A 14,218-nucleotide genomic window follows, 5' to 3' on the forward strand; every position below is an offset into this window, starting at 1 on the left:
GGAGCGGCTGGTAGTTTCGAACCGCTGACCTTAAAGTTCGCAGCCCGATTCGTAACCACTACGCTACAATTTACATAACATCTGCAAGCCTCAGCCTCCACACCTACAAAACAAAGCGAGAACAATGCTTTTTCCTTAGGATTGCTCTGTTGAATTACACAGAATAAAACAAAATGTATTTTAAAATTTTCTAAACCAATGAAATTTATAAAAAGAAGTATAATGACAAAGAATAAAGCACAAAACTACACACTGTTTGGCACTTAGTAAACTAATTCACACTCTCCTCCTCCCCGTCTCAGTCTCTCTCTCTCTCTCATACACAAACCAGCACACATGCACACACAAGTATTCATTGTTAAGACATGGTGGCAGGGGTGCAGAGACATTCCCTGGCTCAAACTGTATCTTTCAAGAGGCCTGGTGGCACAGTGGGTTAAATATTGAGCTGTAACCAAATGGTCAACAGACTGAACTCACAAGTCCCTCCATGAAAGAAGATGAGGCTCTTTGCTCCCATAAAGATTTGCAGTCCTGGAAACCCTGAAGAGCAGGTGTACTCTCTCTCTTGTGGGGTTGCTATGGGTCAGCATTGACTCGAAGGCAGTGGGTTTGGTGTGGAGGACTATATAACTTTTAGAGATATGGGTGTCAACGTGCGAACATGCAGTAAGCACATATAAAATATAATAAAGGAAATATTTTAGAGACAGACAAAAACCAAAAAGACAAATATGCACAAAGTAGGTGATGCTTTAATTCTAAAGTTAAAATAGGAAATATAAAAATTGAAATTATCTTCTTTACAGAAGGCCAAAGAGTGTAAAATAATTCTGCTGACTTGAGGACTGCATGTCTGTGACAAACTTAGTCTGATGGAGGCAGCAAGTGACTAACTGTAAATAAAACAGCTTGATGAAAATTTTGAACTAAGAGATGGCAGAGGTCAAGGAGAGAAGATCTCAATGCTACTGATAAAGGACTTGGTTTAAGCCATTCGGGAAAAGGGGAATAAATATTTATTCAAAAACCGTTCAAATAAATGTAAAGGTTAGTGAATCCATTTTGTTGGTGGTACTGAGAACTGCAGCTTCCATGCCCTACAAGGACAAAGCCTCCTGCAGGAAGCTTCGTGCAAAGAGAAACTTTTGAGACTACTTGTGCTGTGTTCCCAAAGATTTTAGTTTAGAAAAAAAAGAAAATATGTCTAATTGCTAGTTGTATAATTAATCGTAACAATCAAGAAAATGTTTGGCGTTCCAACTCATTTATTTTATATTCCTTTAACTTCTTCCAACTTACATAGACCATTACCTTTTTTTTTTTTTAAATCTGGAGAAAGAGCAACAGAAAGTAGAAGTAGAACGTAAAAGAAAGATTATCTAAGCTTTCATGAGAAAGTAAAGGGGTTTTGTGCTTTTGAACATTATACTCCAAGCCAAAAAAAAAAAAGGTTTTGAGATATAGATATTTTAAAATTTATAAAATGGGACATTTTACAGCTATTTCTGTCCTGAATCACTGTAGTGGATTGCTTTTGTACTCAGTCTACAAGCATTTGCTAATCAAATGCAGTATGAAGACAAAATTAAGACAATATTAAAAAAAAAAACATATTGAAATAATGTGCTCAGTTATTTTAAATTTTTTTTTAATTCAATGTGTCTGAAATACACATCCTGTATGCCGAACTGGAAGATACTAGAAGGGAAACAAAGATTTTAAAAAGTCATAGTTCTGTCGTTCAGTGAGATAAGGTGGCCAGAAGGCAATGACCATGTGAAGTGAGTTATCCTGAGTGGAGAAAACAAATGGGTTGTTGTAAGAGTTAAGGGGAAGGGAGTTGGAAATAGGGAAAATCTGTATAAAACGACTACATTAATATTTAAGCAGCATTTCTTTATGTAGCCTTGATGGTAAAGTGACTAAGTGACAGGCAGCTACCCAGAAAGTCAGTGGTCCAAACTCCTCAGACAATCTAGCATAGAAAGATGTAGAAGTGTGAATTTGTAAAGGTTTTTTGTGTTGTTGGTGTTAAGTGTCAGTGAGTCGGTTCCGACTCATATTGACTATGTATAGGGTTTCTGAAGAGCATTATAACCTTGGAAATTGTACACTGTGTTTGTTAAGTACTGTTGAATTGACTTTGATTCACAGAAACCTGGTATAAGGTTTTCAAGGAGTGACTGGTGGATTTGAACCTCCAACCTTGCATCTAGTGCTTATCCTTCATCACCACACCGATAGGGCAGTTCTACTCTGGTCTACAGCGGCACTATGAGACATTGGGGTGTTTCGTTGGTTTGGATACAGCAAACATAGAAATTATGGTGGCACAATGGTTAAAGGACTTGACTGTGCACGAAAAGGTAGTTGATTTGAACTCACCAACGATCCTGAAGGACAAAGATAAGGTAGTCTGCTTCCTTAAAGACTTACAGTCTTGGAAACTCTATGCGGCAGTTCTACTCTGGCCTTCAGGATCATTTAAGTCAGAATCAATTCCAGAACACAGGACTATCAGTTGCACCAAGGTTCTTTGAAAGAAAAACCTGGGTATCTGCTCCCAATAACACTACAGCCTAGAAAACATTATGGGGCAATTTCACTCTGTTGAGTCAGAAACAACTCACATGCAGCAAAATAAGTGGGCTTTTTGGGGGAAAACAAGGACAGAGTTCCAGCCCTTGGGAACTGGAGGTGCAAAGACAATGAGAAATCTTGGGTGCTACACTTTTAATTTATGGGATAGCGACTTCGACATTTTAATTTAATGGATAGCATACTAAAATAAGATACGGCTGGTATCCATAGGCTCAAACTTTAAGGTGGTCCTTAGCTATTTATAGATGTTTTTTAGTTTTCCAGGCACCAGCTAATGCCCATCATTGATTTCCATTTATACACTTTACCTGCTAAACTTTATTTCCAGCCTAGCAGTTGAATCTTGTTGAAACAATTCTCATGATGCTAATTTGTTGTTGTTGTTAAGTGCCTGTCAAGTTGATTCTGACACATAGCGACCCTACATAGGGTTTCTAAGAGGCTGCTAAAAGATGCTATTAATAGATGCTAATAGATGCAATTAATATTGGTAATATCACTCATTTCTTATCAAAACCCTTTCTGCAGCTGTCCGTAAGTCCTCAGTTCATTCTTAATAACCCCTCAGTGAAGGAGTTATTATAAACACCTTACACAAGACACTTGGTGTACTGAGAGGCTAAATAAGTTATACAAGTTCAAAAACTTAAAAGAGGCAAAGTCAAACTCAAACCAAGATCCAATTGCCTTCAACATTTCTCTGTGTGTGTGTGTGTGTGTGTGTGTGTTCTCCCACCCATTAAATTCACAGAGAAAAAGGAGGATCTCAGCCATCGGGGTCTTTGAAACAGCATATCATAAATCAGACAGATATTGCTCTTTTCTTTAATATGATCTAGACACAGCAAAAATGCACAATACTTATCTCAGGATGAGGGGCTGCCAAAGGGTGACAACAAGATATCAAGTAGTATCTTTTCAAAATAAATTACTGGGAAAATTTGTATTTTACATTCTTCCATCTTCTAGATGAATTACAACTAGAGACTAAGGATTACTAGACAAGTACTTTCCTTAGAGAGTTTTCAAATTAAGTTACAACGTAATTAGCTTAAAAAAATCGTGATTATGCCACATGATGATAGGGGAATTTACCATTTTAAATAATAATATATATTTTATCTAACCACTAATAATGTTCAGAGTCCAATGAGTTGTACATTATTGTTGCTAAGTGCTATCAAGTTGGAGCTGAATCATAGGCTTCCAAGGAGTAGCTGGTGAGTTTGAACCAATGATCGTGTGGTTCAAATTGACCTTATACTATAATAATAATAAATGTATATTGGTATTATTATTTGCTACAACTAAAAGATCTGGAAGGCTATATTTCAGATGGGTCCCACACAGAGAATAGAAAACTAAAGGAAATGATCAGTGAAACAAAAGAAACAATACAGAAGAGATCTTAAGACAAAAACTGAATTCTAAGGTTGTGTATTGGTTGACTTTCTGGGTCTTAGGTATCAATGTTAAATTCTCTCCAAATTCTTCAAAATTCACATGCCACTCACAAATTCTTACAGTTCTGTTCCCGCAGTTCCAATTCCCCAGACACTACCAAAGCTATATGTGCAGTGTTTTAACAAAACCTTGCCGTATTCTATGAAACACTGTACTATTTGCTAACACAAATTCTAACAAATATTCAGAAGAAAACCACTGCTTCTGCATTTGAAAAACCAAAACTATCATCGAAGGTTAAAGCTTTAGCTTACTTGTTTCCAGACACAGAGTAGAATTTCTCTTTTAATTTACAATGATTTCCTAACTCCTGTATTAACACAGCTTTCTAGAACACACTTGAGTGTTCAAAATGAGATCAGAAAAATGATCTTTTTTCTGACTATCTTCCCAAGTCTTTCCTAGTTCTTAGACAGTGAAAGGGCTTGATTCTTACTCTGCATCACAGTTTCTCAATGTTTTTGTTTTTTCCTTCCTTTCTTTTCTCTTTTGTGCCTCAGGGTCTCTCACACTCTTAAAAGTAACAATGGATCCCAACAAGCATTTCTTTAAAAAGATTATAACTATTGGTAAAGACCATTAAATATATTACAATAGAATTTTATGTATTTTCTAGCTAATTTATTTAAAAATAATAACTGGCCTACTACATTGTAACATATATGGCATATTTTTAATTTAAAAATATTTTCCAAGAGCTTTTTTAGAAGTGACCTTATTTCATATTTTTGCAAACCTCTTTAATGTCTGACTTAACAGAAGGCAGTTGGATTTGCGTATCTGCTTCTGTATTTAAACTTTTGCCATATCATGCATCATGCATCCTCTGGAAAACCATCCAACACTCATGAGAAAAGAACAGGAAAAAGGCAAAATATGTTAGTAGCATTTTAAAAGTATTATTGCCCTTGTAGAACACCTGAAAAATCTCAGGGATTCTCTGCGGTCTCTGAATCACATTTGAGAATCACAACTCTAGATCATACCACCTGGCTGACACTCAACATGCCATCTTATAGTTGTTGTTGTTGTTATGTGCCGAGTCGGTACTGACTCATAGCAACCCTATGCACAACAGAATGAAACAATGCCAGGTCCTGGGCCTACCTCACAAGTGTTGCCACGCCTGAGTCCACTGATGCTGCCATTTTGCCAATCCATCTCTCTGGGGGTCTTCCTCTTTTTCTCTGACCATCCACCTTACCAAATATGATTATCATTCTCCAGCAACTGGTCCTTCTTGACAATATGTCAGAAGTAGTTGCACACAAATATGTTACTTTCAATATTTTAATCAAGGCTTTTTGTGTTTAGTTAAAGTTTTTGTTTTAAAGCCTTAAAAAAAGTATTGCTATAAAATCATAGAACCTTTATTAAATAAAAATATCAAATGGGAAGCTATTTTATTTTTATTTTTTGACATATTCTTCATCTAGGTGTATAGACTTCTGAAGATAGTGTTTACATCTCTCTAACTCATTTAGGTCTCTATACTTCTGAAGCTAGTATTTCCATCTCTAGATAAGACCAGACCAAGAGCGATGGGGAAAACCAGGGGTGGGGAAATCATTTGGTCTGGCCCTGCAAAGTCAACAGCAGTTCCGGCCATTACATTTATTGTTGCTGCTAAGTACCACGGAGTCAGTTCTGATGCATAGTGACCCTGTATAGGGTTTCCAAGGAATGGCTGGTGAGTTTGAAGCGCTGAGCTTGTGGTTCAAACAGACCAAGTGATCCAGTACTTTATGCTACAATGCCACACCATGACTCCAGTCATCACACTGTTGTTGTTGATGTTAAGTGCTGACTCAGTTTCCAGAGAACAGCTGGTGAGTTTGAATTGGCAACCTTGTGGTTCAAACTGACCTTGAGGCTGAATGCTTATCCTATGGTGCCACACCAGGACTCCAATCACTATCATGTTGTTGTTGTTAAGTGCTGTTGAGTCTACTCTGACCAATAGCAACCCTGTATAAGGGTTCCAAGAAGCAGTTGGTGAGCTTAAACCGTCAACTTTGTGTTTCAAACCGAGTTTGCAGTGTACCCATCAAATTACTGTTGTTGTGAAGTGCCTTCGAGGTGAGTTAATGAAATGTTTGACAAAATACAGTAAGCTAATTTTTTCCTTTAAGTCAGCTAATTTTTACATTGATAACTTTGTATGGCCCGCATATGATACTATAAATTATAGCAGATAAAAGGTTCCCCATCCCTAGCCCCCCAAAATTCTGCATTCTTCAGTTTTCACCATGTCAAAACAGCAATTTTGACTTCCTCAATGGATTCACAACATGTTCCTTTTCCATGGTCTTTGTGCTTTTGGAACAAATAGAAGTCTGAAAGGACAGGATCAGGGCTGCAGGATGGATGGGATAAGGTTTTCCAATGAAATTTTCCTAGGATAGCCCCCTTTGCTACTCTTAAAGAATGTGCAGGAACATTGCTGCAAGAAAAATACCTTGACTTGATGCAACTTTCCTGGTTTTTTTTTCTCATCGATGAAGTTTAGAATATTCTTAGAACTTCTTCCTAAAGGGCCCTCATGATCATCTAGTGTCCGTCAAGAAAATCAACATAACTCATTTGAAACAACAATAAAAATAAACAGTCACTATGACTTTCTGAGCTGACCTCTTTGCCTTGAATTTCACTGGCCTACCATTTTCATTGAACCTTTTTTTTTTTTTTTAATACTCCTTAGCAAGACCAAGACAAATATATTATGGAGGGAATGTGTCTGCAGCCATCCACTGATCACAAAAATGTATTTAAACATTTTGTTTGGACTAAAACCATGAATATATGAACTGGAACCCTAGAAACAATACTTCAGTTACTTACCTTCATATACTGATTCAATTTTGTTTCTTTTGAATTGACCTTTATCAACACATATTATTGTTATTTACTGCTGTAGAGTTGGTTTTGACTCATAACAAATGAGTCCTCAAATAATACTATCAATCAGTGATCTAGTCATCCAAAAGAATTCATGATCATAATTCCATCTAACATGAAACCAAAACCAGTAGCCATCCAACTCAATGCAATCCCTTATGCATCAAAGCAGAACTGTGCTCCATAGGATTTTCAAAGGTTGATTTGTCAGAAGTAGGTAGCCAAGTCTTTCTTCTAAGGTGCTGCTGAATATACATGGATCTCCAACCTTTGCCTTAACAGCCCAGTGCATTAATTATTTGCATAATCCAGTGACTCTTAGCTACCACTGTAGTCGGTTTCCAAAGAGCAGCTGATAAGTTTGAACCTTAGTCCTTAAAGCTAGCAGTCCAGTGCTTATGCTATAATTCCACACCAGGACTCCAGCAGCCATTACAAATGTCTTATTAATAGTTAAGTTGTCTATGATTTATCAAAAAAAGCCAGCTACCTATCAACAACTGCTACATTACTTAGAAAGTGTTTGGCATGTTTTCTATCTATAGTGAAGTCAGTATGTTTTAGGGATTATATATTCATGTCCAAATTCTCCCTCAAAGTACTCTGAGAATTTCATTGTACTCAAGAGTGTATATGACAAAAGACATGTTTTAAGCTAAAAACAATAGCTAAATGCATTACATAAGACCATAGGTGGAATCCTGAACCTCACCCAGAATCTTCTGAGGTGGAAAATTTCCACTTGAAAGGACAAGCAGACCAGCGTGGAGCGACTAGAAAAACACAAGATACTTCTTGAAAGAAAGACCGACAGGAAAAGTACAAAACAATAACGGCAGTCCCACTGATTAGTACAAGAACAATCAAGTTTCTTGCCCTGGAGACATCAAGGCAAGTGGTTGGCTCCCCTCAGGGAAAACCCCCTTCCTAGACTGAAACTCAGTGGGAATACATGAGTAGACATATACTCTGATTGGAGACTACATTCATCACCAATAAGGGGAAGTGAGGGAAAAACAGCAATGAAGTGGCGAGCTAAGCCTTACAATGTTCAGTACACTCCTGTGAACCCAGGTGGAGACCTGGTTGACCAGCAGTGTGGCAAGACCTGGGGACTCTTGGGCCCAGAGTCAGTGACATTGCCACAGAGGACTAGAGTGGAGAGTAAAGCGTCCAGCTGATAAGAAGAGAAGGTATATGCATAAGAATATCCACACTTGCAGCTAATACCCATTTGACCTGGCTTCAATGACTGGGTGATCAGAGCTCAACTAGAAAAAGAAAGAGGAAGAAAAAAACAGTAATCTGATACAATCTGATGAACTTGACCTACACCTATGAATGCAGTAGATCAAAAGATGGAACAAATCTTTACAGCGTGGATCATTCCCACCCCCTCCATACACAGAGTAGACAGGGATGGGCAACTTGGACATTGGCTACCCAAAATGGGGATGGGGAGGGTACAAAGGCACGAGGTGGCTGGTTTACAAGCTTTCAAGAAGGAACCTAGATCCAGAGGGCACAGAGGAAGGTAGAATCTCCACTGAGTAGTATCCAATCTGTCTGGGTGGGGCTAATGAATGAAAGGAGATGGGGATAGGTCTCTTGTGGTACAATAGTGAATAATTGTTATCAGGCATGACTATAAAGGTTGGAAATGTAAAGGTGGACATTTTGTAGCAAAAGGAGCGGAGTCATTGACTATGTAGTCCAGGAGCCAAGATCTCTGGAACCATCAAGGGAGAAGAGTAGAGTGCGGAACCCTACCCAGAGAAGCAGTGACGCCAGAGATGGAGGCAGAGACGATGACGTGGAGAGATGGAGCAGCTGGGAACTCTAAACCTAGAGAGGGAGAAGGGGCAGTGTCCTGACAACCAGGGGGCAGGCTTGTAGTGTATACCCTTTGGTTGGTTGATGATGCATGGAGGGGACTGTAACCATGGCAATGAGATGATATACGATAGGATGTATGTAAAGCTAGTGTTCTCCCATGTAAACTATCACATAATGCACAATAAAACATTTAAACACTAAAAACAATAGCTAAAATAATAGATCACAGAGTTGTTGTTAAGTGCTGTCCAGTTGTTTCAGTCAGACTCAGAGTGACCCTGTATGGGCTTTCCAAGGAGAATCTGGCAAATTTGATCTGCCCACCTTGTAGTTCAAACAGATATTGTGGTCCAGTGCTTTATGCGACAGCACCACATAAGGACTCCAGATTTCTGTCTTAGTTTGGGTTCTCCAGAAGCAGATCCTGGATCAAGGATTCCTGTGATAGTGAATTCTTAGGAAATGTTTCCTGGAAGTGCCAGTAGGGGGATTGGAATTATAATCAGAAAGTGAAGGAGGCAGGCAAGGATATGCTTATAGGGAAGGTTCTACACAAAGCATAAGTGCTCCATAATGCAGCGAAGCACTGGGGATAGTGTTGGTCACCATCAAGAGCAAAAGAACAGGGGTATTGATCTGCCCAAGCTACAATGCATCTGCATTGTTTAAATGCTACCCTCAGGGTGATGTCAATTCCCAGGCACTGCTGACACTCACTGCTCACAAGAAAAACAGGTTCTCGAGTTCGGTCTACCCAGAAAGAAAGGTGGTGATGCTTGGCTCCTGAAAGACAGGCAAGTACCAACGGAGCACTTACAGCATGTGCTCTAGTATCAAACAACTAGAAATCACTTTAAATTGTTGAGTTGGTTTACTTTAGTCATTTTAGTGTTATAGCTTGATATAAACCCTTGATCCAAAATAAGTTCCCCTCACAGTTCTTGCAACAGTGATAATATATTTTATCTGAGAAATACATTTTTTTTTCCTAAAGCCACAGGGGGGAAAAAGTTTTTTAATCAGTCAAATCATCAGCGTTATCTATTTTTGTTAATGTATGATAGATTGCTGTTGGTGTTGTTGAGTGCCGTTGAGTCGGTTCCGACCCATAGTGACCCTGTGTAGGGTTTCCAGGGAGCCACCAACCACCAACAACCAACCTTGTACTTCAAACAGCTTTGCAGTCTGACACATTAACTCACAGCACCACTACTTAAACCTTTAGCGTAGTGGTTAGAAATTGATCTGCTAACCTCAAGGTCAGCAGTTCGAAAACTACCAGCTGTTCCACGGCAGAAAAATGAGGCTTTCTGCTTCTATAAAGATTTACAGTCTCAGAAACCCTGTACAGGGTCGATATGAGTTGGAACCAACTCCATAACACGTAACCACCACCATCACATAATTAAGCTTCTATATGGGACTCAATCATTTAAAGCTTTAAGACTTCTTATTTTATGGGACAGGAAGCTGGAGTGGGATATATTCAAGGTTAAATTTTGACTCTTGTGGACTTGTTTTAATTTCCTTCAGCTTCAGCCGAACCTGCATATGAGCAATGAAATGATCTGTTCTACAGTCTGCCCATGACCTGGTTTTGGCTGAAGATATGAAGACCATCTCAAGAACAGATCTGATGCATTAAACACTAATGACTGAAAACCAGAAGAGGTGTGAGACAATATCAAGAACATCATACAGGAAGAAAGGTAAAGTGATTCAGCAGACCAGAAAAAAGGACTCTGAAACTTGCGCTCTTCTGTGGACATTCTAAAGCAAATAGAAGAAATGAGGAGGTAAGGAGGTCCCTCGGACCATCAAGGGAGAAGAGCGGAGAGTGGGACCCTACCCAGAGAAGCAGTGATGCCTGAAATGGAGGCAGAGATGATGACGTGGAACGATGGAGCAGCTGGAGACTTTAGAACCAGAAAGGGAGAGCAACTGTGTGCTGAAGACCTGGGGGGTAGGCTTGCAGGGTATACCCTTTGGTTGGTTGATGATGCATGGAGGGGACTGTAACCATGGCAATGAGACGATATATGATAGAATGAATGTAAAATTAATTTTCTCCCATGTAAACTAGCACATAATTCACCATAAAACATTTAAGAAAAAAAAAAAAAGAAATGAGGAGGTAAAAGAGCTGAACAGAAAAGGTCTCAAAGGGTAGCTCAAGAAGACACAGTCAAGTATAATAACAAAATGTGAAAAGAACTACAGTTAGAAAACCAAAAGGAAGAGTACCCTCAGCATTTCTTAAGCTCAAAGACCTGAAGAAAAAATCCAAAACTTGACTTTCAGTATTGAAGGATTCTTGTAGTGTAGTGGTTATGAATTGGGCTGCTAACCTCAAGGTTGGCAGTTCGAAACTACCAGAGGTTCCGTGGGAGAAAGATGAGGCATTCTGCTCCCATAAAGATTTACAGCCTCGGAAACCCTGTACAGGGTCACTATGAGTCAGAACCGACTCCACGGTACTTAACAACAACAACAACATGGCCAAAAAAAAAGGATTCTACTGAGTCCTGATGTAGAGCTGTGGGTCAATGCACTGGACTGCAAGGCTGGTTTGAACTTCAAGGTCAGCGATTCAAGCTCACCAGTCGCTCCTCAGAAATCCTACACAGGGTGTCTATGGGTCGGAACTGACTTGATGGCACTTAACAACAACAATAACATGGTCAAAATACTGAATGACGTAGAAAGCATCAAAGGAAAGTGGGAGGTGTACACAGAGTCATTGTACTAAAAGAAATGGTTGATGTCTAAGCATTTCAAGAGGCAACATATGCTCAAGAACCAATGGTACTGAAGGAAGAAGTCCAAGCTGCAATGAAGCCACTGGCAAAGAGCAAGGCACCAGGAATTGATGGAAAACAAATGGAAGTCTTTCACCAAACTGATGGAGCAGAAAAGGAGCTCACTCATTTATATCAAGAAATGTGGAAGACAACTACCTAACTGATTGTAAGAGATCCACATTTGTGCCAATTCCAAAGAGAGGTGACTCAATGGAATGTAGAAATCATAAGACATTATCATTAATATTACATACAAGTAAAATTTTGCTTAAAGATAATTTAAAAACAGCTGAAACTATACACTGACAGGTAATTGCCAAAAGTTTAAGACAAATTCAGATGAGGACATGAAACAAGGGATAATATAATTACTAATGCCAGATGGATCTTTGCTAAAAACAGAGACTACCAAAAAAGATGTTTGCCTGTGCTTCATTGACTATGCAAAGGTTTTTGATTGTGTGGATCATGACAAGTTATGGACAACATTGCAGAGAATGAATTAATTGTGGAACACTTAACTGTGCTCATGAGGAACCTATAAATAGCCCAAGAGGCAGTTATTCCAATAGAGGACGTTGAATGGTTTAAAATTAGGAAAAGTGTGCACCAGGATTGTGTTCTTTCACCATATTGTTTCAAACTGTATGCTGAACAAATAATCTAAGAAACTGGATTATACGAAGAACATGGCATCAGTATTGGAGAAAGACTCATCAACAACCTGAATATGCAGATGATACAACCTTGCGTGCCAAGAGTAAAGAGGACTTAAAATACTTGCTGTGAAGATTAAAGTCCACAGTCTTGAGTATATGTTGGACCTTAATGTAAAGAAAACAAAAGTATTTACTCCTGAACCAATAGATAACAACATCATGATAAATGGAGACAAGATTGAAGATGTCAAAGACTTCATTTTGCTTGGATCCACTATCAACACTCATGGAAGCAGCAATCCAAGAATATAATACATTCAGCAAATCTGATGCACAAGACCTCATTAAAGTGGTGAAGGGCAAAGATGTCAGCTTGAGTAGTAAAGTGTGCCTGACCCAAGCCATAGCATTTTCAATAGCTTCATATGCGTACAAAAGTTGGACAATGAATGAGGAACACCACTGAAGAATTTTTAAATTATGGCATTGAAGAAAAATATTTAAAAGTACCATGAACTGCTAGAAGAACAAACAAATCTGTGTTGGAAGAAGTACTGTCCAAATACTACTTAGAAGTCAGGATGGCTAGACTTTGTCTCTCATACTTCAAGTACTATCATAGTATCATCCTCTCATAATATTAGGAGGGACCAAACCCAGGAGAAGGACATCAGGAAGGGTCAGAGAACAAGAGGAAGACCCTCAACATCTTCTTCAGTGGCAGGAGCAATGGGTTCAAGCTTAACAACAATAGTGAGGATGTCATAGGACTGGGCAGAGTTTCATTCTGTTGTGTTTAGTGTGACTGTAAGTCAGAACTGACTCGGGGACACCTAACAACATTGAGAAGCTGAAGTGGGAGCATCAGTTATGCTGTAGATATTATGATCTAAAAGTTAAATTTGGTTTCAGTTATATAACATCATTGAACTCCATTATGTTTTTCAAGCCCTAATAATGTTCTGTGATAGGAATTCTTAAAACCAAGTTTTAAAGTTCAGACCTACAAAAATTACATCTGCATGAATTTAGATTTGAATTTGTGATCATTTTTATGATATCAGGTAGTGTAAATTAATATTTTATTTCTTTGGGTCAAAATGATGGGCTCTCAGAGTATAAGGGCCTACTTGTCAAAGTCTCTCCTTTTAGATATTTAACAGTCTTCTAATATTTTTACAAGAAAGGTGTAAAGATGCTAGAAAGTAAAAAAAAAATTAGAATATATTTGTTTGCAATTTAAAGCACTAAAAGTGGAAAAGATATTCACAAAGAAGAAGAGGAAATAGATGAAACCATATACCCAGAGGCTGCTTAATAATACAATATAGGAACACTTTGGAAAAACAAGCTTTATACTAGTGTTTTAGATTTCTATTGCTGCTATAACAAATTATCACACACTGAGAGTTTAAAACTGCATAAATGTATTAACCTGCTGTTAGAAGTCTGGTCAGAAATCTGAAATGGATTCCACTGGGTGAAAATCAGCAACAGATCTGAGTTCTTTTCCAGAAGTGTCCATGGAGAATCCAATTCCTTGCCTTTTTTTCATTTTATTCAATCTGTATTCTGAGTAAACAATCTAAGAAACTGGATCATAACAAGGGTTATTAATACCTTGAGATATGCAGGAGATACAACCTTACCTTCCTACAACTAAGAGGACTTGAAGTCCTTAATGACAAAGCGTAAAGACTGCAGCCTACAGTATGGCTTACACTTTAAGGTAAAGGAAACAAAACTCCTCTAAAGTGGACCAATAAAAAACTTGATGAGAAGCAGAGAAAAGATGAAAATTGTCCAAGATTCCATTTTACTTGCATCTGCAATCAGTGTTCATGGAAACAGCAGTCAAGAAATCAAATGACATACTGTATTAGACATATCCAGTGTTAAATATCATTTTAAAGTATCCAAAAGTAAAGAGGTCACTTTGAGGACTAGGATGCACCT

The 14,218-nt window shown here is 38.3% G+C and overlaps 1 protein-coding gene across 9 annotated transcripts in view; it reads right to left on the bottom strand.

The window, feature by feature from the left end:
- The window catches only part of RBMS3 (RNA binding motif, single stranded interacting protein 3), a 1,190,010-nt gene that overhangs the window by 371,315 nt on the left and 804,477 nt on the right, over positions 1 to 14,218 (bottom strand). The gene's annotated exons all lie outside the window — the stretch shown is intronic.

Source organism: Chrysochloris asiatica, unplaced genomic scaffold (genome assembly GCF_000296735.1).
Source record: "Chrysochloris asiatica unplaced genomic scaffold, ChrAsi1.0 scaffold00030, whole genome shotgun sequence".
NCBI lineage: Eukaryota > Metazoa > Chordata > Mammalia > Afrosoricida > Chrysochloridae > Chrysochloris > Chrysochloris asiatica.